Source organism: Nycticebus coucang, chromosome 18, assembly GCF_027406575.1.
Source record: "Nycticebus coucang isolate mNycCou1 chromosome 18, mNycCou1.pri, whole genome shotgun sequence".
Classification (NCBI taxonomy): Eukaryota; Metazoa; Chordata; class Mammalia; order Primates; family Lorisidae; genus Nycticebus; species Nycticebus coucang.
The window spans coordinates 13,655,712-13,681,846 of NC_069797.1; the positions used below are offsets into that span (position 1 = coordinate 13,655,712).

General features: G+C 41.3%; 1 pseudogene; it reads left to right on the top strand.

Moving 5' to 3' along the window:
• Nucleotides 1-19,548: 19,548 nt before the first annotated feature.
• On the top strand, nucleotides 19,549-20,160 carry LOC128571016 (E2F-associated phosphoprotein-like; annotated as a pseudogene).
• The last annotated feature ends 5,975 nt before the right edge of the window (nucleotides 20,161-26,135 follow it).

A 26,135-nucleotide genomic window follows, 5' to 3' on the forward strand; every position in this document is an offset into this window, starting at 1 on the left:
ATAATGAAGAGACAAATTACCTCTGGGATACTGCAAAGGCAGTTCTAAGAGGGAAATTTATAGTGTTGTAAGCCTTTCTAAAAAGAATGAAAGGAGAGGAAGTGAACAACTTAATAGGGCATCTCAAGCAATTAGAAAAGGAAGAACATTCCAACACTATACCCAGAAGAAGAAAAGAAATAACTAAAATTAGAGCAGAGCTAAATGAAATTGAAAACAAAAGAATCATACAATGGATCAATCAATCAAAAAGTTTGTTTTTTGAAAAGGCCAATAAAATAGATAAACCTTTGGCTAACCTAACCAGAAGCAGAAGAGTAAAATCCCTAATTTAATAAAAGAGAAATGATAAAGGCCAAATAACAACACACTCCTCAGAAATTCAACAAATCCTTAATGAATATTACATAAAACTCTATTCTCAGAAGTATGAAAATCTGAAGGAAATAGATCAATACTTGGAAACATGCCACCTTCCTAGACTTAGCCTGAAAGAAGTGGAAATGTTGAACAAGCCTATAACAAGTTCTGAAATAGCATCAACTATAAGAAATCTCCCCTAAAAGAAAAGCCCAGGACCAGATGCCTGCACATCAAAATTCTACCAAACCTTTAAAGAGGAACTAGTACCTATATTATTTAACCTTTTCCAAAACATAGAAAGAGAAGGAATACTACCCAACACATTCTATGAAGCAAATATCACCCTGATTCCCAAACCAGGAAAAGACCCAACAAGAAAAGAAAATTATAGACCAATATCTCTAATGAATATTGATGCAAAAATATTCAATAAGATCCCAGCAAAAAGATTCCAACAACACATCAAACAAATTATATATCCCAAACAGGTGGGTTTCCTTCCATGGTCCCAAGGATGGTTCAATATACGTAAATCCATAAATATAATACATCACATAAACAAATTAAAAAACAAAGACCATATGACTCTTTCAATTGATGCAGAAAAAGCTTTTGATAACATCCAGCATTCTTTCCTGATCAGAATGCTTAAGAAAATGGGTATAGGAGGAACATTTCTTAAACTGATAGAGGCCATCTACAGCAAACCCACAGCTAATATCGTATTGAAGGGAGTAAAATTGAAATCATTTCCACTCAGATCAGGAACCAGGCAAGGATGCCCATTATGCCCACTGCTTTATAACTTTGTAATGGAAGTCTTAGCCATAACAATCAGGCAAAAGAAGGCAATCAAAGGGATCCAAATAGAACCGGAGGAGATCAAACTTTCATTCTTCACTATGATATGATTGTATGTCAGAAAACACCAGGGACTCAACCACAAAACTCCTAGAAGTGATCAAGGAATACAGTAAAATCTCAGGCTACAAAATTAACACTCACAAATCTGTAGCCTTTATATATACCAACAATAGTCAAGGAGAAAAAACAATCAAGGACTCTACTCCCTTTACAATAGTGCCAAAGAAGATGAAATATCTGGAAGTGTATCTAACTAAGGACGTGAAAGATCTCTATAAAGGGAACTATGAAATTCTGAGAAAAGAAATAGCTGAATAGCTGAAGATGTTAACAAATGTAAAAATATACCATGCTCATGGCTGGGAAGAATCAACACTGTTAAAATGTCTATACCACCTAAAGCAATCTACAGATATAATGTGATCTCTATTAAAGCACCTCTGTCATAATTTAAAGATCTGGAAAAATTATTACTTTCTAAATATAGAAACAGAAAAAACCTCAAACAGCCAAGAATTACTCAGAAATAAAAATAAATTGGGAGGAATCATGCTTCCAAACTTTAGACTATACTATAAATCGATAGTGATCAAAACAGCATGGTACTGGTGCAAAAATAGAGAGGTAGATGTATGGAACAGAATTGAAGATCAAGAGGCAAACCCAGACACTTACCATCATTTGATCTTTGATAAGCCTATCAAAAATATAAATTGGGGGAAAGATTCCTTATTTAACAAATGGTGCTGGGTGAATTGGCTGGCAATCTGTAGAAGACTGAAACTGAACCCATACCTTTCTCCTCTAACAAAAATTGACTCTCACTGGTTAAAGGGCTTAAACTTAAGACAATAAACTATAAAAATTCTTAGAGAGAGTGCAGGGGAAACACTTGAAAAATTTGGCTTGAATACTTTATGAGGAGGACACCCCGGGCAATTGAAGCAACATCAAAAATACATTACTGGAATCTGATCAAACTAAAAAGCTTCTGCACTGCCAAGAACACACTAAGTAAAGCAGATAGACAGCCCTCAGAATGGGAGAGGATTTTTGCAAGTTATATTTCCAACAAAGGTCTAATAACCAGAATCCACAGAGAACTCAAACTTATTATTAAGCAAAAAACCAAGTGATCTCATTTCATTATGGGCAAGAGACATGAACAGAAGCTTCTCTGAAGAATACAGGTGCATGGCCTACAGACACATGAAAAAACGCTCATCATCTTTAATCATCAGAGAAATGTAAACCAAAACCACTCTGAGATACCATCTAACTCCTGTAAGAGTAGCCCACATTATAAAATCCCAAAACTACAGATATTGGTGTAGAAGTGGAGAAAAAGGAACACTTCTGCACTGCTGGTGGGAATGCAAACTAGTACGTCCCTTTTGGAAAGAAATTTGGAGAATACTCAGAGATCTAAATGTAGACCTGCCATTTGATCCCACAATTCCTCTACTAGATGTATATCCAAAATATACACCTTTGTTGCTCATTTGGCAACAAAGATATTTGCACCAGATTGTTCATTGCAGCTCAAATCATAATTGCCAAGTCAGAGAAAAAGCCCAAGTGCCCACTGACCCATGAATGGATTAATAAATTGTGGTATATGTATACCATGGAATACTATGCAGCATTAAAAAAATGGAGACTCTTTTATGTTTACAAGGATGGAGCTGGAAAATATTCTTCTTAGTAAAGCATCTCAGGAATGGAAAAAAATATCCAATGTACTCAGTACTACTATGAAATCAATTTATAATCATTCACACTTTCATATTAAAGATGAATCACAACTATAGCCTAGGATGAAGGAGGGAAGGGGGCAGGTAGAGGAAGAGAGGGGTTGGGTCAATAGAGGGAGGGTTAATAGGGAGACCACACCTATGGAGCATATTGCAAGTACAAATTGGATCTATCAGGTGTAGAACACAAATGTCTTAACACTGTAATTGGATAAATTAGGTGAAGGATATGTTAATTAGTAGGATGCAAGCACTCTAATTTGTATAGATAATCAATACATTGAATTCCGTAATGGCATAAATGTATTCATGATCTATGTGCAAATGACTTAGTAAAAAAAAAGAACATTTGCACTGTTTATTGTAGCTCAATTTACAATCACCAAAATGTGGAAACAACCTAAATGCCCACCAACCCAGGAATGGATTAACAAACTGTGGTGTATGTATACCATGGAATACTATGCAGCCATGAAAAAAGATGGAGACTTTACATATTTTGTATCAACCTGGATTTCATTGGAACATATTCTTAGTAAAGCATCACAAGAATGGAGAAGCAGAAATCCAATGTATTCAATTCTCATATGAAGGCAGTAGATGATCTAATACAAGGTGGGAGGTAGAGGAAAGAATAGAATGGGGGGGTCACATGTATGGCACACACCTTGGGGGCTGGACACAATTATAAGAGGGACTTTACCTAACAAATGCAATCAGTTTAACCTAATTCTTTGTATCCTCAATGAATCCCATACAATAAAAAAAGAGAAAAAGAAAAGATAAGAAAAAAAGTCTGCCTTTTGTTTTACACTATTCAGCTATGGATCTATGATGGGAAAGAAATAAGTTTCTTTTTCCCTACACAGCCAGACAGGCATCAGAGAGGTGAGTTCTGGGGTCAGTTCAGGTTGTCAGAGCCTGAGGTTTTCCTGCTTGTGTCTCTGCCTCAGGTTTTCCTCCCTGAGCCTGGCTCTAGGCTCCTGGCTCAGAGAGGATGCCCCCGGTGTGGCATGACCCTTGTCAGCAATCTAATTTAGGTGGTATTCTCAAAAAGCTAGATAACTGCATAGCCTGAATGAAGGAAAGAGGCACTGTATTCTCACGGACCCCCATCCAGCCCTCTGGGGAAGAGTCACAGACTCTGAGTGTGGGGACTGTGTCTACATGCCTTTTTCTTTCCTTCAGATTGAGGTTGACCAGAAATTCTCAGTATTTCCATCAATGAATCACTTAAGTATTTTATTTGACACTTTATACAAATTAAAATGAATAAAAATCCTGAGGTAAGTATTGCAACTATTCTCAAGAGATTAAGAAAAGGGTAATTTGTCCACCAGGAATATCCTGTGAAATGAAATGAAATACCTGCCCAAGTTCAATGAAGCAAGAAGTGAAGAAGAGTGGGGGAGGGTCGGGGAGTAGATGACGGAGACTCACCAGTTCGGCATTTTCTGCTTCCAGGGTATTTACAAACATGTGGGACAACAGCCAATCCTCTGTTTTAGGACATTTTGCTGCTACTCACACTCTTCTCTGTAGCCGAATTACTCTTTTCTATTCATAGTGTCCCAAACCCTGCCATCCCTCAGTCCAAATGCTAGTTCTTCTGCTTGAGGTGTCCCTTATTTCCACAGTTGGAGGAAACCTTTCTTCCTCTGTCTGTTTCAAGCTCCCATGCTGCCCCCATCATGACCCATCTAGAAATGCTAGCTAAGTTCCTAACATTTTCATTTAAAATCATTATTTGTTTATATACCTGAGCTCTCTTCTGGACTGTTACCTCTTTAATACATATTGAACAAGTATATAGGAGGTCACAACATTAAGGAGGAAATGAAGAAGTATAGGAGGCAACCAGAAAAGCTTCTTGAACACAAAACTAAGGGATATGTTCAGAGTATTAGTGAAAATTCTCAACATATGCTGCTCTGAAAATTCATTGTAAGTAATGTATTGAGTAAAGCTGATTAAATTGACTTGTTCCAGTTAATAAAAATAGTGCTTCATAATTTACCAGATTTGACCAGCTGAATGACCATGGAGAGAATCCTGAATTTGGAGTCAGGAGAACTGGGTTGTAGACCCTGATCTGTTACTAACTAGTTATATAACTTCTAACAGTACATTTGATCTATGAGCTTCCTTTTTTTTCCATACTGAGTGGAATAAAATGGTTGAGTGAGATTACCTTTAAAATAATCTTTATGCCCCCTTAAACATGCTGTGATTAAGAAGAAATCAATATAAAAAATATATATTAAAAAAAAAAAAGAAGAAATCAATATTTCTTGTTGAGTCTGTTGCCCAGCAAACTCTCTCCCTCACCCAATCACACCAGAAAGTAACCCTTGTCAGGATACTGAGTGAGCCAGCCCTGCAGATATCTGGGAGAAGGTGGCTGCAGACCATGCAAACAGAAAGTGAACAGGCCTGAGGTGGAACAGCAGCCACAGTGGTCGAGCACCAGTCTGGGAGGCAAGGTGCCTGGAACAGGGTGAGCCTGGCAGAGATGGTGGAACCTGAGGTGCCCAGCAGCATGCTTATGTGGGACTCAGCGGTTCTCAACTGTGGGTCATGACCCCTCTGTAACAATGAAAATATGTTTCGGCATTAGGAAGGTGGAGGACCACTGAAATCAATGGTGAGGGATTAGGAACTTAAACTTGACAGGAGGAGAAGCCTGTCTCCAGCAGAGAGGGATACTATCTCGTGGGTGTTATCACTCTGCCTTCTGTACAGAGACTGGACTAGTAGCGGAGGGGCCATTTAGAAGATTATTGAAATACTTCAGGTGAGACCCACAGGTATGGTAACAATGGAGGTCATGAAAAGCAGCTAAATTTGGGATATACTGTCAATACACAGCTGACGGAATTTGCTGATGTGCTGCATGTCAAATCTATGTCAAGAGTATTTATAAGGGTTGGAGTCTGAGGAACTGAGGGGTCAGTTCAGCAGGGCTTTGAGGAGTTCAGGTCACTAGCATAGATCCACACATCAACTGCTTTGCTTCAACTGCAAAGCATTTGTGAAGTGACTGTGGGCGTAGGGTCAGGGGTGGAGGCTTCTGTTATACAAAGATTGCTACACAATCTGAAACAGTGAGAAAGAGCAATCACTCCTCCTTAACCATATGCTGAAGTAAACTCTCAGAAATTCAAGGTTTTTTTTTTTTTTAAACAAATGAGGTTCTGAATGTTAAAAATATGTAGAATTAATTTTTCACTTACATTCTATCTAACTAATATCAGTAACTTCCAGGCAAAGACCACAGGGAGCATCCCTGTGAAGGAGTAAGCTGACACTGTTGCCATATGCGGGCCCAACAACAATTCTTAGGGATCCAGTCTGCTCCCAGGCACCAGGCTCTGCTTTTCTGTTTCTTACAAGTAAGGGCTCTTTGGAGAAATTATTGCTGTTAATGGGTCATTCTAACCTTGAAATTAATTTTATGGACTAAGGATAATAATTATGTCTGGACATTTGACACCACAATTCTGGTGACTATAATCATCTTTAGCAAATATTGCTCATACATGTTTCACAGCTCTATGGAATTGTCTGATTCACATTCTCTTATGGAGATGAAAATTGGACTGTGGAGGGAGATGGGGCACTCACTTGGTCTTTTTTTTTTTTGTTAGGGCCCTGAGCAGTGAATTAGATTAATGAACAGTTAATCCAATCGTAAGGCAAGGTGATGAGTACAACAAATGGCTAACGACTAATTTGGATATTTCAGCCATCTCAGTTGATTAGAGTAAGATCAACAATTTGCTCTGTTGCCTTCAGATTTAGTCATATTCTCACTTGATAAAAAACCACAAAAGCACATTACCTGAATGGTTGGTTTATTCTCCCCAGTGTATGTATGCACAACCTAATTTTTATTTTATTTTGATGGTACACACGGCCCATGACAGATCCAGTGCAGCTTTCAAACAATCAGAGTTTCAGCTTTAAAAAGAATCCCACCCTCAATTTGTGCCTTTGGGGGACACAATAATTTATTCATGTGATAGAGAAAAATGTCACCCATCTCAGTTGGCTTCATCTTCAGACAAATTGCCTCGCTGTTTGAGACTTTCCCCCTTCTGCCTGCCCCTAGATAAGATTAACTGCATTCCTCCATATCCCTCATTCCCTCCACCAATGCGTTTGCTTTCTCCTGACTCTACCCACTGAAGTACTTCACCCCCTGGTGTTTCTAAGGGAGCCTGAAATTAGCACAGCCTTTTATAATGACTTAATTTTTCCAGGGTAAACCATCTTTTCTTGTGTATCCAGAAAATTATGCACATCATTATCATCTGGCTCCTAAAGGTCTTTTCTCCTCATTAGTTTTGGTAAGTAATTTAGTTATTCTTCAACTTATAGGTCCGGATGATCAAAATGTATAATCCTCTCCTCTATCTCCCAGTTTAATGTGCTTGATTGAGAAGTTGCTAGTGAACAACCTCCAAACATTTTTGTATGAGCAAGATAATTCCATTCCTAAGATTCAATAATGCACCTTTCTAGCTACTGGTCCAAAGTGATTTCCTGGGCAGTTTTCAGGGCAAAATATACTGCCCAGGGTTCTACAAACTATAATTTTTGTGGAAAGAGGCCTATGTTGGAATCAAAAGACCTGAGTCCACATTGATCTTGAGTGTGTGACTTCAGCTGCATCATATAATGTTTCTTCTTGGACACCTTTGGCTGCCAGTAACAGGTAATTCTAATCCATCTCAACATAAATAATATTTATCATCTTATGGATTACAAGTTATGTGAATTGGCAGGTTTAGGAGTGATGGCCTTGAGTTCTTGACCTGTTTCCCTGTAGTTTGTCATTGTCTTATTTCTGAGTGTTGAGTCCATCCTTAGGATGGCACCTAAATGGCTTTAGTGACTCCAGCTATCATATTTAGATTCAAAAACATTCAGAGGCAGTGCAGTGACCATCTGGATGCTTTTTCTTGTTTCTTTAAGAATGAGAAACTTTTTTTTCCAAGCAGCTCCTCAGAATGACCAATTGGCCAGAACTACATCATAAGTGTTCCTTAAACTAATCCCTAGTGAATAGGATGAGGTTGCCACAATTAGCTTAGACCAGTGACTTGAATCCTTGGGTGCATATTAGAATCATCTGGTGAACTTTTAACTCTCAGAATGCACAGAGCACACCCCAGACCATTGAAATAAACCTCTGGAAGTAGAATCTAGGATCAATATTTTTAAAAATTCCCCAGGCTGCTGATGTTTAGAACCACTAGTTAAGAATAATTAAAATCGGGCGGCGCCTATGGCTCAGTGAGTAGGGCGCCGGCCCCATATACCGAGGGTGGCGGGTTCAAACCCAGCCCCGGCCAAACTGCAACAACAAAAAAAAAGACAGTGGGGCGTTGTGGCGGGCGCCTGTAGTCCCAGCTGCTCGGGAGGCTGAGGCAACAGAATCACATAAGCCCAGGAGCTGGAGGTTGCTGTGAGCTGCGTGTGACGCCACGGCACTCTATCGAGGGCGGTACAGTGAGACTCTGTCTCTACAAAAAAAAATAATTAGAATCTATTTCTCAGTTTTTCCTAAACTATAAGAAAGAAGGTAGATTCTTGAACAATGTTGGCTTTCTCATAGGCAAAAGGAATGGAAAAATGGATGGTGGTTGGGGAGTCATTATTTGTTTTCCTTAATTTCTCAGAGGCACATCTGTGAAATGAAAGCAGATGTCTGTCCTGCTATCTTCCAGAGTTCGTGTGGCTCATTGTGGAATTTTAAATCTCTCTCCCCACATGCACATATGAGTACATATTCACAAATACAGACATAGATCACTAGATATATGAATGGTGGTTCTTACTGTTCTTGTGCCCCAAGAGGACAAATATGTCAAAGCTCTCTGTCATTAAACCACGTCAGGTCAAAACACATAGGGAAACAGTGAGAAAATATACTCAGTTTCTCATCTGTTTTCAACTTCTGGCTATTCAGCATCTTGGAACTAAACACTCAGACCAAATGTTCTAAAATGTTAGTTTGTATCACAATCACCTGGAAGCTTGCTAAACCAGACTGACTCAGCCCACCCCCAGAGTTTTCTGATTCAATAGGTCAGGGGTAGGGTCTGGTTATTTGCACCTGTAATAAGTTCCTAGGAAATGCTGATACCAGAAGCTTGGGAAATTTAGAAAATGCTATTGTCATCTGCATGGAAATCAATGGTACTCAAATTGTGGTCCCAGAACCAGCATCTATGGGATCACACAAGGACTTCTTGGACATGTAAATTCTTGGGTTTCACCCAGATTTACTGAATCAGGAACTCCGGGATGTGGCCCAGAAGTATGTGTTATCACAAGTTCTTGGGTCATCCTGGTGTTTGAGAACCACTAATCATTCCTGGGTACACATTAAAATCATGGAGTATTAAAAAAAATTAAGACCTCACTTCACTCCTAGACCTGCCTTTCATTGTAATTTCACCCGAGGTGGTTACAATATACAACCAGGTTGTGAAGACCAGTGGGCTGCAAAAGTACTTCTTAATTACTTGGGAAGCTTGTTAAATGCAGATGCTGATACAGTAGTTTGGGGTGAGAATCGAGGTTTTGCATTGCTAATAAGATCCCTGATAATGTGGCCAATGCTACTGTGGTCTGAGTAGTGAGGATCTGTCTAAGATGATGAATGGACTCCTCACATACCTCCATGGTGCTGTAATACATTGACCTGCTCTTTATAAAGGCCTTGGCTTTTTTTCCAGTTGTCCTTGAGAAACAGTGTAATCTAAATGGATGCTATAGAGCCTCTTCTCATAGATCACCTTGCTGATTGCCCACAATGTCCCTGCTCTATGGTTTTCTGGGTCTCCTTTTAGAATGAAGAGGTTGGCCGGACACTACTAGCTCTGGGACTCCAGTGAGAACAACCCTCCCAACACCACCTAGATTTGTTCAGCTGCTCTTCTCTCCTTGACCACGGGAGGGTATGAGCAGCCTCACATTCCTACCAGAAAGTCTGGCATCCAGATCATCACTGACTCTAGGGGGCATCATTCCCTTGAGGTACATAAGACTAATCACACTCTTTGATCCTACTCCAGTACATCTGTTACTGAATCCAAAGGCGTTTGTCCTAGGTCCAGTTACTCACCACACAGAAAGCCAGTTACTGGGATGAGCATTGCCATGGAGGGAAGGGTTTTATTGTGATTGCCATCAGCTTGGAGGTGGAAGATATTTCTCCAGTCTGTCTTCCCTACCAACTAAAGGCAAGGAAGGACTTTTAGAGTGGGTTGTGTAACCTGTGTCAGGGTGTGTGGAGGTTGAAGGCATGGGGTCTGCAGAGGGTCTTTCAAGAGTCAACAGTCGGTGCTGGTGACGGCTGGTGAGTTTTCAAGTCCTGTGGAGAAGTTAGCTAAGTAAGAAGATTATAATATTTGGCTCATTAGGCTTGACTTGTCTGAAAGTCTGAGGTATTGGGGAGAGGACAAAAAGTAATTAGGGGGGAAGCATTTTGCAAGGCTATTGGATATTCAACTACTTTATGATTATTTTCCCAGAAAGAATAATACAGGCTGCCTTTCATAACCTCAGAACAAGAAGATAGAGAAAGCTAATCAAGAAAGATTTGAGTGTTTTGGGATTTGGTATCCTGGGATGGGGCATCTTAGAACCCCTCCCCTGAGGATCCTGAGGCACCCCTGTACTGGCTTAATGTCAGTGAACAAATGACCACCAGAAGATCACGTGACTTAAGTATTCTCTGTATTTAAGGATCAGGTATATGAAGTTTGACGATTATGTTTTCAAACTCATCCTAGAAAAAGTGCTAAATACATCATTTATGAATATCATTATGGTCACCTTTGCAGCTGTGCACCTATGTCAGCACCTAGTCCACCCTTCAGAGAAATTTTTTCCAGAACTGTTTTTCTGGAATACCCCTCAGAATTGTGGTTATATTACCCTTGATGTCATCAAAATGTCTTCCTTTCAATACCTTTATCTTTGGTAAAGAAAAAAGTCACTGGGGGCCATATCAGGTGAGTAGGGAGGGTGTTCTAATACAGTTATTTGTTTACTGCCTTAAAACTCTCTCACAGACAGTGATCTGTGAGCTGGTGCACTGTCCTGATGCAAGGGCCATGAGTTGTCCAAGATTTTCAGTTAAGATTTTTCTATTTCTCTATCAATGTTTACTTGATTTGATATGCTTCTCATGGTCAGCCGATGGTTTTGACACAAAATCTGATGAATTTTTGCAATGTTTTCATCAGTTCTGTTCATTACTGTCTGCCCTGACCTCTCTTCATCAGTGATGCTTTCTCTCCCTTCAGAAAAAAAACTAATCCATTTAGTTAATCCATTTGTACACTGCCACTTTCTTAATTACATTAGACCCATAAATTTGGACTAACATGTCCCTGATTTCACTTACATTCTTGTCAAGTTTAAAAAGAAATTTATGAATATTTATCTGCTCGTCTAATTCAAGCTCTGGCATTCTCACAATGGCACACAACAACAATAATGAACACCACTCAGCAAGACATCATGACAGGTTGGCATGAACACAGCTGTGAGACACTGGTATATCAAGGTTATGAAACCTTACTGAGTTGTTTGTACAGGGCTGGCAATGTACATGCATGGTGGCAAGTTCATGAATTTAATTGTTAGACCTCTGTAGGGCTGAATTCTTCCTTTTCTCGACACTAGTAGGACACATGATATAGAGTAAATACAGGAATTTGGACATGGAGTAACTTGTCATTACCCCAATGGATTCTAGGCTACAATGACACTAAGCTGAAAGCTTCAAGTTCATCATTAACACTTCTGTTGTATGGTTGAGCCCACATTCACAGGAGAGATGATTTCCAGATAAATCAGAGATGATGGGAGGGTCTGCCTCACTCCCAGGCTGTGCAGTGCAGGCCTGCTCACCTCTAAGACCAGGCTTAGTTGAATGCTCCCTGACAGTGATCCTCAAAGTGTGACCTCTGTCCAGCCCTGTCAGCCCTGCTTGGGAGCTGGTCAGGGCCACACTTGCAGTGACCCTTGCTATAGTCATCATTCAGTGGTTACATATGTAGCATGGTGAAAACTGAATGCAGTCTACTCAGATTAGAAAAATATATCTTATCTCTGCCAGCTCCACTCCACTGATGAAAGGCGGGGGCGGAGTGGGAGGAGAAGACTAAACTTCCCACATACCACTTAATGGCATTTTAGTTTCTTCTGAATTAAATAGTCCTTGGGGTATCCCAGTTTCTTTCAAATAAATGAATGGTCTTTTAGATTTCTTCTCCTCCTTCCTACTCTCATCAAGATGGCATGTAGACATACTTGGTGGCCCAAGTGACCTTGTGATAGCAGTGGAAAGGGCAGAGTCTCCATGCTGGAGCTCTCCCTGTTTCCTCCATCACTATGGTTGTGTCCTGGGGCTCCTTTCTTTGTGGAAGCAGCAGCAGCTGTATGCCTAGTCTATTTTCAGGGTCCATGTCCTTTCTGGTTAACTCAGCTTCACCGTGGTTCTCCTGAGGCCAGCAGCCCTGCTGGCCCACAGCCATCCTTTCTCCACGCCTTCACCCCCAGCTGCTTCAGTCAGGTCACTGTGCCCCAGGCACAGAGGCCCCCTAGCAGGTCTGCTGGTTTTCTGCTCCACTGCATCCCACCTCCTGTGCCATTCTATCAGTCCTCTGATTTCCTCCATGATGTTTGTTGATTGCATAAGGGGCTTCTGGGTAATTCACTCGTGGGGTCCAAACAGATGTGACAGGTCCTGCCTCTGGCTCTCTCTCTCTCTACACCCCATACTCTGCTCCTCCTTGCTTCTGTCATGACCATGCTCTGCTGGATGTGGAAACATCCCCCTCCCTCATGGGGATAAAATAGGCCATCATCCCAACCATCTTTACACGGGACAGTCAGCAGGCTTGGCCCAGGTAGAGTTCTGACAGTCTACACCTGGTCATCCCAACCATACAAGGATTTTTTGAAAAACAATTCTGCTTTTATTTTTGCTTCTCCTTTTACAACATTTCCCAACACACTGACCAATAGATTTCAGCTTCAAGGTAACAATATTTTACTTAACATTAAATACCAGCTTTAGGGTGGGCAAGGTGGCTCATACCTGTAATCAGGGGTCCTCAAACTGCGGCCTGCAGGCTACATGAGGAGGTGTGATTGTATTTGTTCCCGTTTTGTTTTTTTACTTCAAAATAAGATATGTGCAGTGGGCATAGGAATTTGTTCATTTTTTTTTTTTTTTTTAAACTATAGTCTGGCCCTCTAGTGATCTGAGCGACAGTGAATTGTCCCCCTGTTTAAAAAGTTTGAGGACGCCTGCCTGTAATTCTAGCACTCTGGGAGGCAGAGGCAGGTGGATTCTTTGAGCTCAGAAGTTTGAGATCAGCCTGAGTGACAGTGAGCCCCTGTCTCTACTAAAAACAGTAAAACTAGCTTGGTGTTGTGGTGGGCACCTATAGTACCAGCTACTTGGGAGGGTGAGACGAGAACTCTCAACCCCAGGAGACTGAGGTTGCTGTGAGCTATGATGCCACAGCACTCAACCCCAGGGTGACTGAGTGGGACTCTGTCTCCAAAAAATAAAATAAAATAATGAATAAATACCAGCTTTAAATCAATCCATGTGATTGGAGATGTTCTATTAAAAAACCATACTCAACAGAGTCTAGAGGGCTGGAAAAACACGCATCCACCCTTTTTCAAGAGGCCAAAATCCTACATGCCACATCCTTATTTCACTAGTCTCCTCCTCCTCCTCTTCGTTCCTCTTATTTCATGTGACTTGGCCTTCTCCCCACTCTGCTGGAGGGGTTGCTGCAGCCCTCAGATGCGCACCTCTCCAAGGCCTACATAGTCCAGCTAAGCTGTGTGAAATGCGTCCATGGACCACATGAAACACTCCTCACGACTTCCACATGTCCCAGTGTGGTATACGCCAGGCACGGACACCAGCAGGCAGCCCCTGCCCCAGGCAGAGTGTGCCGGCATTCACTTTTGGTCCCCATCTGTCTTTCTTCTTCCACTTAATGTGAACCCCCCACTTAGCCAAACTCTTCCTCATGCTTTAAAAATTGGCGGTTCTATGTTAACTAATGTGATGAAAATGTGTCAGACGATCTATGAACCAAGTGTATGGTGCTCCACAATCATACTAATGTACACAGCTATGGTTTAATAAAAATAAAAATAAAAAAATTGGCGGTTCTAGACTATGAGATCTCAAATAACTTTCTGTTATTGTTGAAAGGTCATCAACCAAACTTCCCCCTTCTGAGCACAGTGGTTAGAGGAGGGGTCTAGAAATTATTATAGAAGCAAGGTTTTTCTCCTGGGGCCACTCATTGTTGGCCAATATCATATGTCAGCTATGCTTCAGCTACAAATAATCAAATATCCAGAGAAGAAATTTTTCTAAAAATAATAGGACTCGGGCGCTGATGAGGGCTCACTGAAGTGAGGCCCTGGGCGTCCTTCTCTGTGATTGTCCTGGTCATCTTTTCATGACCACAAGCTAATCTGGCAGCTCTAAGATTGAACTCTTCATATGACAATGTTTTTGTGCAAGTCTCTCTTTCTTCTTATTGGGGGAAAAATCATTTTCAGAACCCAAATCTCCTTTGTACTCTAACATTTCTCTCCTCAGATCCTGGAGGCCACAAATGCATCATAAATCCTAGCCACAAGGGTCCCAGGAATATGAGATTCAGGCATTGTCTTCTTCTATAATGGGAGACAGGCTCTGTACAAACCATGTCTTTTATTTCCTATATTTTCATGCTTTGACATCTGACCTTTGCTGACCCAGGAGGGAGTGTCCCTCCAATGACAGGCCAATTCCTAGAGATGGTAAACAGCTTGCCTGGTTTTCAGATGCAAACTAACCAGTCCCAAGCCCACACCGCTCCACCCACCTCCTCTCTGTGGTGTTCACACTCTGGGCCACTCTCTACCTGCCCTGGTCACTGCTGGCCCTAGGGACAGCCCCTGTGCTCCAGAGTTCAGTGAAATAATTCAAACTGGCCCACCCTAAGCCTGCTCACCTTGCCTTGCCCATCCCTCCTGTAGAAACCACAATAAGGACTCCTTCTCATAGCTGATCCTGTCTCTTGACCACCCTGAAGCTTCTCGGTGTACCCCCTCCTGCCTGTCAAGTCCCCTCCTCTCGAGAACTAGGAGTAACAAACTATTGTTTTAACGGCAGTCATCTCCTGATCAGTTCGCCTTGGTAAACCTCAAATTTTCTATTAATACATTCCATTTTAGAAGAGGCTTTGCTGGCAACAAATCCTCTGGATGAGTTTTTTCCTCTTCCAGGGAAAAATAATAAAGGAAAGGTTCTCTGTTTCTACATATATATATATATGAAGGGATTTCTGTCAATTTTTTTTTTTGGCAGCATGACAAGTTACCCTAAGAGTTAGCTTAAAACAACAATGATTATTTCATTTTCTATCATGGTTCCTGTGTGTCAGGAACCTAGGTCTGGCTTCAGGCGGCTCCTGGGGCTGCTGTCAGGCGTGCTGGCAGCCATGGTGACACGGAGTGGAGGAAGCTAGGCCAGGTGTTGTGCTGTGTCAGTGTGTTGGTTAATTTTTCATATCAACCCCTTGAGGTGTATGGTGTCATTAACATGATTTTACAGATGGGGCCATGGACTCATGGAGGGAAATAATTCATCCAGGCTGTGCAGTTGGTAAATGGCATCATTGCTTTGGATGGCTGCCCCTCCCTCCCTGACCCCTCTCTGTCATGTTTCTGCACTTTGGTGTCCTTGTTCTCCATGAAGAGGTTTGAAACAATCCTGTATGTTTTTTTGTTTTTGCTACATTGTCCCACATCCTCACTGGAATGAAAAGTGAACCGGTGGGTAGGGAACCTGGGGCCTGAGGACCATGTGTGGCCTTCTGGATCCTTGAGTCTGGCCTTTTGATGGAATCTAAACTTTACAGAACAAATTCCTCAAATTTGGCTTTGGTTGAAGGGTTGCACTTGGGGATCTGGAGAACTACATGTGGCCTTGAGGCCACAGGCTCCCACCCCTGCCAGGGCACATTACACGCAGCTGGTAAAGAGCTGCTGAAATGAAGTGTGGAGCTTGAACTTGTGGTTTGACAAGTGCCTGCCCAGCCCAAAGCCCAGGAAATGAGCCCACCCCTCCTGGAGGTTGGTGTGTTCTTCAGCCTCGACTCCACAGCAAGTCCCCTCCCACCCCTGGCCCTTCCATGTGTGACTTTCACCTGCTCACCTTCCCATGGAGCCTCCCTTCCCTCTGCATGGAGGCCCCATGTTTACGGCCCTGCCTCTGTGTTACTGAGACATGGTGGTTGACCCTGTGAGCTGACAGTCAATTGCTGCCTAAAAACTCCACAGTGGTAATGGTGGAATCCAGATCCCATCCCTGCTGTTCTCTCTTTGTCTCTTTCTTCACCTTCTCCCTAGTTCCTCGCCCAGCTGGTGCGTCTGGCAGACTCTCTTTATGTATATTCTGTTTTATGTCCTGCCCAGTCTGAGCTCCTCCAAGTAGCCTTGGTGAGTGGGGAGCAGTAAAATGGGCCACCTGAGATGCCCTGGGGGGGAGGACCCCAGACATTCTGGCTCTTCCTCCTTCTAAAATACAGAGAACTATGCCCTGGGGGACCAGCATTCTTCTTAGACAGCAGAGTTGGAGGCCTGGTCTAGGGTGTGTGGCACTGTACCCTTGTTATTAGCCACTGTTTGTCCTCACAATAAACCTTGAACCCAGCTTCATTTACCATATGATGGGGCAGCCTATTTCCTTTTCTTACTTTTACTGTGGAATCAGGGTTCCTGCCCCATGATGTAACATACTTTCTACCTCTTGTGTAGTAACAGGGCTTCATATTCTATGAGCTTCCTCAGGGATGGATATTTGGGTGGGGAGAGCACTGCCATCATCTGTGGGCAGACTGGGACCTCAGTGAGGTCTTTCTGGAGATGTGCTTCCTCTGGTCACTCCAGAGAATCCCATGCTTGCTGCTGTCATCCTTTACTTGAGCCATGACACCTTCCATTCGAAAGAAGAATCCTTTCCTAACTTTGTGGAGGATCCTGAATTCCAAAGCTTCCCGGGACATGCTGAATAGATTGTGTAAAGTCTCACAGGCAATTTCTTTTCATAGAAAATGTTGAACCAAAAAAAAAAGTATAAATCTGGCTGAAGCATTTCAAAATCTGTAAGGAGAATAAATTCCAGACCAGGGTCATGGAACAGTAATTCTCTTCAGACACAATGGTTCTCACTAGCAAAATATGTTCCCCTTCATGTGTAGAAAAATGGAATCACCGTTGGAAAGAGCAGGAAGGGTCTTTGAAGATCAGCCAACACAGCCCCCTCGTGGTCTTAAGGCTGCAGCGTGACGGGTTACAAAGGAGAAACTGGAACCAGAGGTCCTGACGCCTGGTCCCACGTGTTCCTGTTTTACCAGTCAGCCCACCAGCCTGTAATGTAGAGCTCTGAGATACAGCACATTTAATTTTTTAAAAATTTTGTTTTGTTTTTAGAAAAAGAGCTCAGTCTGATTCTGCCACTTTATACTTGGGTAAACTGAGGCTCAGAGATTCAACAAGACTTCATCCAGGTAGAAGGGCTCAGGCTTTAAGTGGATATTTCCCATTCCCCGCTTGGTGTTCTTTCCTTAACTGGATACTTGGGCTTTTCCCAACACTTTTACATTCTTGGGATGGTGAAAAGAGGACCAGAAAGAAGAAAATACTGAAAGCTCAAAGGACTTCAGGAACCTAGCAAACCACTTACATGAGAAATCCCGAGCATAAAAGAGAAAGCAGTGGTTTGGGTTGTGATGAAGGGCAGGGCTTGTGCTTCATCTAAAGAAATTCTTATTTAAAAATTTAAAGCATTGTGTTGGCCAAATACTATGGTTTCATAGCAGACCTCTGGTTTGGCTACATAGGAAACCTGGCTGTTCATCTTACTCCTTAGCAAAGAAAACACTGCTTTTATTTGAGTTTGTGGCCTTGTGGAACTTGAACTTGCTCTTTGGGAGCTGGAAGGTTTGAGAGCAGTTACCAGCCCTCTGTGACCTTATAATGAGGGGCTTTCTTCCACATTTGCCCAGAACATAGACCTGGCCCTGGGACCCAGACTAGAGAATAGGGATATGAAGTCCAGGAGGCAGTGGGCTCCTAGTGACTTTATAAATCTGACTGGTTTTTTGGGTTTTGTTTAACCAAAATGGGAATCCAGGCCCCCGCCAACCAAGTTATTAGGGAAAGCTTTGAGGTGCAAAGTGGAAATGGATTCATTAGTTGTCCTCCTGCTCCAGGCCATCTGTGGAAGTAGACTTCCCCTGGAACCACTTGGTGGGTAACTCACCCTGGTACTTTCCTGAAGAATGCAAAGTCTTGGAGTAGGCACTGTCTCTCCAGGTTCCCCAGACTTCCAGCCCTGGAGGTACCAAAGAATTCCCTGCATTCTTCCTTGATGTCCCAGCAGAGGAGCTAGAGATCTCCTTCAGCTCCTGACTGCTGACCCTCTCTCTGTGTGACTGACACCAATTTCTTACAATCGTATTAGCAAATAGATATCACATTGTTCCCTCCATTTTCCTGTCTTAGTTCCAGGCAAACAAATATAAATTTCCTCCTTGCAGCCCACCTCTTCCCATGTGAATCATCTAACAGATGGCTGAGAGCTGTTGGTGGTCCAAGCCTTAAGATGGTGTTGGCCTCTGAATCCCTGTTTAGGCTCATCCAGGACCCCCATGTCCCCTCCCCAGCCAGCAGCACTGTCTGGGGAGCTCCTGTTTGGACCAAGCACTTGCAGTAGTGGGCTCCACATGGGATGCAATGCACACACTCCAGAGGGAGTGCCAAGGCTTTGAAAGGAATTGATACTATTTAATATCATGATTCACATGGTATCTGTACATGACATGTGAATGAACAGAAAGATGTGTATTAGAGGCTCCAGCTTTAATAAGTATTGTTTAGAGATGGGGTCTCATTCTGTTGTGTAGGCTACAGTGCAGCAGCGGCATCATAGCTCACTATATCCTCAAACTTGGGCTCATGCAAGGCCCCTACCTCAGGATCCTGCCTCAGCCTCCCAAGTCTGTAGGACTATAGGAGCATAGCACCATGACTGGTGGATTGCCTGAGTTCAGGATTTTGAGATCAGCCTGAGCTCAGCAGTTTGAGACCCCATCTCTACTTAAAATACAAAAACTAGTCATGCTCCTGTAAATAGTGCTAGCCATTCAAGAGGCTGAGGCCTGAGCCCAAGAGTTTGAGGTTGCCGTGAGCTATGACACCATGGCACTTTACCCAGGGTGAGAGAGTGAGATTCTGTGTCAAAAACAAAACAAAACAAAACGAAAGCAAAGCATGCCCATCTCATTCAGCGATGATAATAACAGCACAGCAGCAGGAACAATCACCATTTATAGAGTGATCACCAAGATCCAGGCACTGCTGAATGCATTTTGTGGCCATTATCTGACTAAATTTTCATAGTAACCCCATGAGGTGGAAATGAACTGTTTTTACTTGCAAGTTTTTGACACCAAATATGTGGTGTTTTTTCAACATCGCTTCTCCAGCTTTCCGCCACCAGCAGTACTATGATGATACATATTTTGCTTCTGATTCTGAGGATGAAGACAAAGCAGTGCAGGTGACGAAGAAAAAAGAGAAGAAACAACACAGGATTCCAACACAGTAATTCCAAATGATGAATTACTATGTGATCCTGAAAAAGATAACAGATCAGGCCTTGGTTGATGCACAGAGAAGGAGTTATCGTGGCTTTGGACTACAGAGGCCACGTCAACAACAGCAGCCTGTTCCAAATAGTGATGCTGTCTTGAATGGCCCTGCCTGCGTGACCACACTGTGCCTTGATTGCCAAAGGCATGAATCATACAAAACTGAGTATAGAGCTATGTTTGTGATGAACTGTTCTGTTAACAAAGAGGAGGTTCTAAGATACAAAGCCTCAGAGAACAGGAAGAAAAGGCGGAGCCATAAGAAGATGAGGTCTAACCATGAAGATGCTGCAGAGCAGCCACAGACAGAAGTGGAGGAAATCTGTCACCCGGTCATGTGCACCGAATGTTCCACTGAAGTCTACAACAAGGATGAAGTCTTTCATTTTTTCAATGTTTCAGCAAGCCATTTCTAAACAACACAGCTGGAGTTTAATTGCCCAACACTGTATATAAGATAAGTATGGACAGTTATTTTCCTCCTGCCTAATCCTATCACTAAGTGACATTGTGTTGTTATTCGAGGAAGCGGTATTTTTATCTTTATGAAAGACAAAAGTTATCAACCTTCATATCTCCTGCCCTCCTTTTTCTTTCCCTTAATTTCCCCCCAATATTGATGAGACTGATTATTCATTCCTTTTTTGAAGGACATTTGCAAACTGTGGGGCTTTTATTTATTAAAGCTCTTTAGAATTAAAATGTTCTGGAGTTATAAGTAAAAAAAAAAAAATCCAAGTCATTCGAACACACTCTACCTGAAATTAGCCTCAGATCCCTCAAGCTCAGGCAGTCCCCCAAGACTTCCCCCAATTAGATGCCAGTTGCAACTCCCAAGTTGTCATCTGTACTTCTGACCAACAAGCTGTAAACTCGCAGGGTTTTCATAGTCATCTCCTTAGCTTCTGCAATTCTCTGGAATGGCTCTCAGAGCTCAGACAAGTCCTCTCCTTACTATTACTGGCTTATTATTGGGGCTAGAGCTCAGGAACAGCCAGATGGAAGAGAAGCATGGAGAAAGGGCCCGGAGCTTCTTGCTTTCTCTGAGTGCGCCACCTTTGTACCTGGACGTGTTCGCCGACCTGGAAGCTCCCTGAATTCTGTTGTTTCGGGGTTTTAATGGAAGTCTCATTACAGGCATTATTGATTAAGTAATTGCTTATTGCTAATTAACTCAATCTCCAGTCTTTCCTCCTCCCCAAGGTTGGCAGGTGTGGCTGAAAGTTTTAAGCTTCTAATAAAGCCTTGGTCTTCTGATGACCAGCCTCCATCCTGAAGCTATCTAGGGGTCAGCTAAGTCACCTTGTTAGAACAAAAGATGCTGCTGTCACCCAGGAAATTCCTAGGGCTTCAGGAGCCCTGTGGCATATCTACAGAAAAGGACCCAAAATCTCCCTATGACAATAATGATGAGAATTAATTTTATTCCCATTTTATAGATGAGGAAACCGAGGGTCAGAGAGGCCTGGTTACCTTGCCCAAAGTTGCTAAGCTGGTATATAGCAAAACCTAAAAGTCAGGCTTTTAATACTCACCTGCTTGACTCAATGGCTTATCTGCTTAACTCTCATTAATCCTTCTGCTTGAGTTACTCTCAACGACTTGCTTTTCTTAGTTGGCAGAGAACGTCTACATGGTTCTCCCAACTTTTTTGTTTTATTATAAAACCCGTGTATATTCAGCAGGAGCAAATTTAAAATCAGAACTTCAACATGTTATTTGTAGCTTAATTTATGAAAGAATGCCTTCCTTCTTGGGACAATAGCTGAGTCTAGTCATCCTCTGTCAGAACCATTGCCCAGGTGCTTCATCATAGTAGGACAGGTAAGGACAGGAAAAGGAAATGTCTAGAGAGGCCCAGGAAGTCAGGTAAGGCCAGGTGGGGACCAGAGTGCCAGGCAGGTAGGAAATATTGAGTTCTTTGAAATAGACTTAGGAAGGAACCTTCTAGGGAAGCAAAAGTTTTAGATACTGGAGATCAGAAAGCTAAGAAACTGGGGGAGAAAGAGGCAGGAAGTCAGGCAGAAGTTATGGAAAACAAAAAGTAACAAACTGTGGTCAAATTATAGACAATGAAAACATAGGATCTTGGCATGAGACCAGGATCTCAGCAACAACATCGGAGACTGACACTGAGGCAGCTATTTTTTTTTTCTTTTTGAAATTTCAGGTTAATATGAAGCTACAAAGGATTAGGTTAAATTGCTTGCATTTCTAAGGTAAAGTTCAATTTGTAGTTAAACTCTTCCCTCAGGGTGTGTGCTGTATACACCTACATTGTGCCCATTATGGGAGCGTACACCAATTACCCTCTCTCCTCGCCTTTCCCTTTTCCTTCCCCTCACCTACTTGACTTTAATTTTGTTTTTCTCTCCTGTGGGCATATAGTTGTTTATCTATTTATTTCATATTAGCATACATTGGATAATTGCTTTCCCATTCTTGTGATACTTTACTAAGAGCCATGTGCTTCAACTCCATCCAGGTAAATTCAAAAGATGTAAAGTCTCCATCTTTTTACGGCTGAATAGTATTCCATGGTTTACATATGCCACAGTTTATTAATCTACTCATGGGTTGATGGGCACTTTGGCTGATTCCACATCTTGGGAATTGTGAATTGAACTTCAATAAACATTCTAATGCAAATGTCTTTCTAATAAAATTATTCTTTTTGTTCTGGGTAGATATCTAGTAATGAGATTGTGCACCAAATCGAAGGTCAACTTTTAGCTCCTTGAGGATTCTCCGTACTTCTTTCCATACAGGTTATATTAGTTAGCAATCCTGCCAGCAGCATAAAAGTATAGAAAACCCCAGGGATTCAACCAGAAGGCAACTGATTTCAATACTTTCTGCCCACGGTCATATTTTGCTTTATAGTGTGAGAGCCAATGAGCCTGAAATTTGAAGCCAGTCATCACATATGGAGAGAGGAGGCGTCAGATAAGGAGCTGGGGAGATACTAGCAGCAGGTGTATGAATGGAAACCCAATTAATTAGCAAAAGCTTGGTTTGGCGAGTGTACAATTACATGTATCGTACTAACATCAGAGACTGATGGAATTGCTGCCATCTGTCACAAGCTGGGCAATGTGGGAAAGAGCTTAGCTCACATTTTGGTCAGAGACAAACAATTCTTTACCGCTCTATTTTTCACACATGGAAGGTGAAACATAGCACATCTACTTATTTCTTTTCCCTGATCTTTTCCTTTGCTAACTTCTTATCTGGTTGCTATACCCAGTCTTCTTCCAGTCAAACTGGAGCTTGCAACGATTAGTCTAGATTTCTAGTACCATGACATATTGCCAGTGATTGCATGGAAACTCCCTTCTAAGATTCAAAGAGCAGCCAGAATAATTGTTCTCTGATAAAAAGTGGAAGACGTCGCCTTGAGGTGCTGAGCTCGAAGAATCAAGTGTCGTAAGAGTCTCAGGTGTATGCTACCTAGGAACAGAGTTCAGTCAGGTTTGATTAAGGGAGATAATGATCAAGTTTATTTTCATTACTGAGATAGTAATTTAGTTCCAACCTGCAGAGGACTAAAATATGTTTCAAGATTGACAAGAGCTGTGGATATTCCAGTTTACCACAGAGCAAGATTCATGGTTAATTGGGGTACTTTATAGTTCTCTGGTGAGAAATAAATCTAAACAGAAAATTGTATATTTTAGCAGCTTGTGTGTGTGTGTTTGGAGGATTTAATAGCTCTCTGAATTGTGCATTGTATGTAAAAGTGATTGTGCATTCTACATAGCCATGACTATTTTATGAGAAAATAAACCCAGAGAGAAAGTAAAAGTTAAGTAACCAATTTACCAAATGCTATACATGAAATAAAACATTTTCAGATGATTTTCAGTGTTCTCACTTAAGTGAGAGTTTGTTAAAATATTTACATTTTATCTAGCCATAAGCTACTTTTTGTACATCTTACTGGAAAAGTGTGCATTAGATAAAATAAACAGTGGAATGTTACAGAAAAGTGAAATGAGAGTTTGACTCTCCTGAACATCCTGGGATTGCTGGTTTGCTGTCCCCTGGAGAATTTCTCTTTCTCAGACAAACGAGATAAAATACTGCTTGCTGTTGCCTTCTATGGAGAAAGGAGTCTAATGAAGGAGGACCCTTTATGATGTGGGGGAATTCAGTACTAGGATAAGAGCTATGTTACTTAAAGTTCATCAAGAATTTAGAATTTTGAGGGCAATTCTTTTTATTTATATTTTAATTGACTTTTATATTTCATATGTCTCTTTTAATCTATAAATTCTCCTCTTTTTTCCCCCTTGTAGTTATGGGTTGAAGATATTAGGTCCTTTGTCCTGCAGAATTTCCCATAGTCTGTATATTGTGAGTTGTACACTTGTGTGTGTTCTACTGAATCCTGAGAAATTTAGAGTTAGAGGCTTGGTCAGAGCCAGGTTTGATTTTCTTCCCCTCCCCTGCCCAAATGATCTCAGAGCTGGTAGTATGTGCTTCCTTCAGGAGGTATGCAATGTTTTTATCTGGTGATGTTAATAGTCATTGATAATCATTACATAGATCACAGGCTGGCAAACCTAAGAGGCAAATGTGACCCATTGCCTGTTTTTGTAAATAAAGTTTTATTGGAACACAGAAACACACATTGGTTCACATATTATTATGTATTATCTTAAGTTGCTTTTCCATCATAACAGTAGACTTGAGTGGTTATGATGGACATTATATCCCAGAATTCCTAAAATATTTACTTTCTGGTTTTTGACAGAAAATATTTATTAACTTCTGTTCTAGATCCATTAGAGGACACAAAATAGTGACATTCAAAATTTGTCATTTATTCTTCACTTATTAGCTATGATTCTATTTTTAAAAGTCCTCGAGTCAACCTTTGGTTACTACAAATTGTATAGGGAAGATGGGATTTGTTTGATTCTTTCAATTTGTTTTCTAAAAACTTTTTAACTTACTTTTAAAAACAATTAGGCTACTTCCTAACATTCTCCATAGGAGTCCAATAGGTTTTTTTATTATTATTATTTGTTTTGATTTGTTTGGTAATTGCTCTATGCTCATGAACTTAACCATACTTGATGTGTTTCAAATCATCCCAATTATTATTATTTTTATTAAAATTCAATAAGTCCCCTCTTTAGTAGTCATTGGGAGGCAAAACCGTAGACTGAGTCCTTGTGACAGAACCTTAGTAGTTTTGATAGCCATCTTGCTTTTTTTAAATGACAACTAATTTCAGTCCTGAAATCAGTGATTTCTTGAGGGATCCTTTGGTGGAAAATAGTATTTAGAGACCACAGTTTGGGTGTCCATCACTAATGCACTGGTCATTGTTTCCAAGCCTCTTAACTGAAAAATATACATTTGTTAAGTTATAATATAGTCTGACTTCAGAGTCATCCTTCCCATTTACACCCTTTAAATTTAATGAGTTTATACTTAACCTTATCAACCTTACATCTCCACCCTTTCAACTGATACTGTAAATTCCCAATGACTCCAACACAAGTAAGCGTTTGATGTATTCCACACTACAAGCAGTCTCAGCATGACAATACAAACCTCACCACCAACAGTGTGATTCTGACACACACAAAAAAATCCCTCCTAGGTCTTCTAGTCCTTGAGTTCTTTCACACTCAAATTACTTATTTTTTTATAGCAACTTAGAATAGCTTCCTCTTTATCCCACCGATATACTGAAGTTCATTTAGCTCCTTTTACTTTTCCTCCTTAAAGAATACTTTCTACACTTAAATTCATGGTTTTGTAAAATATTCACATGGTCCTAAGGTTACAGCTACAAAACAAAATATTTTCAGTTAAATCTTATCTCCTCTGGCCTATTTTCTCCCTCTTCTATAGATAACCATTTTTAAAAATGTTATGGTTTGCCCTTCCATTTTAAAAAAATAAATGGCAGAATAATATACACATATTTCTCTATTTTTAATTTTTTTCACTGCCTATTTCTTCAAGGTTATGTTACTACACATAGTAGTATCAATAGATAGTCTCTGAGGTCAAATCAACAGAGAAGGAGTATGGAAGAGAGATGAACGTGATGGGGGTGGAAGGCTGGAAAGATGGAAAAGATGGAAGAGGAATAAGAGCTATGAGGTAATTACTCTCCTACCCCCAGCCCAGTAAAGATGCTGAAGCTGAATTCTGGGTCTGGAGCTGTAGAGAAAAACAGAACACCTGGGGCCAGGAGCTAGAACCAAGAAGACCATGATCATAAATCTCTGGGAGTTAGAACGGGGGGAGGATTTGTAGGCTTTCAGAGGTCACAGAATTTGTGCCATTCTTCTCTTAGGTATAGGGAACCTATCTGACAAACCCATCTGACATGTGAGGTGTTACCAATAAATTCCCAAGATGTCCCCAT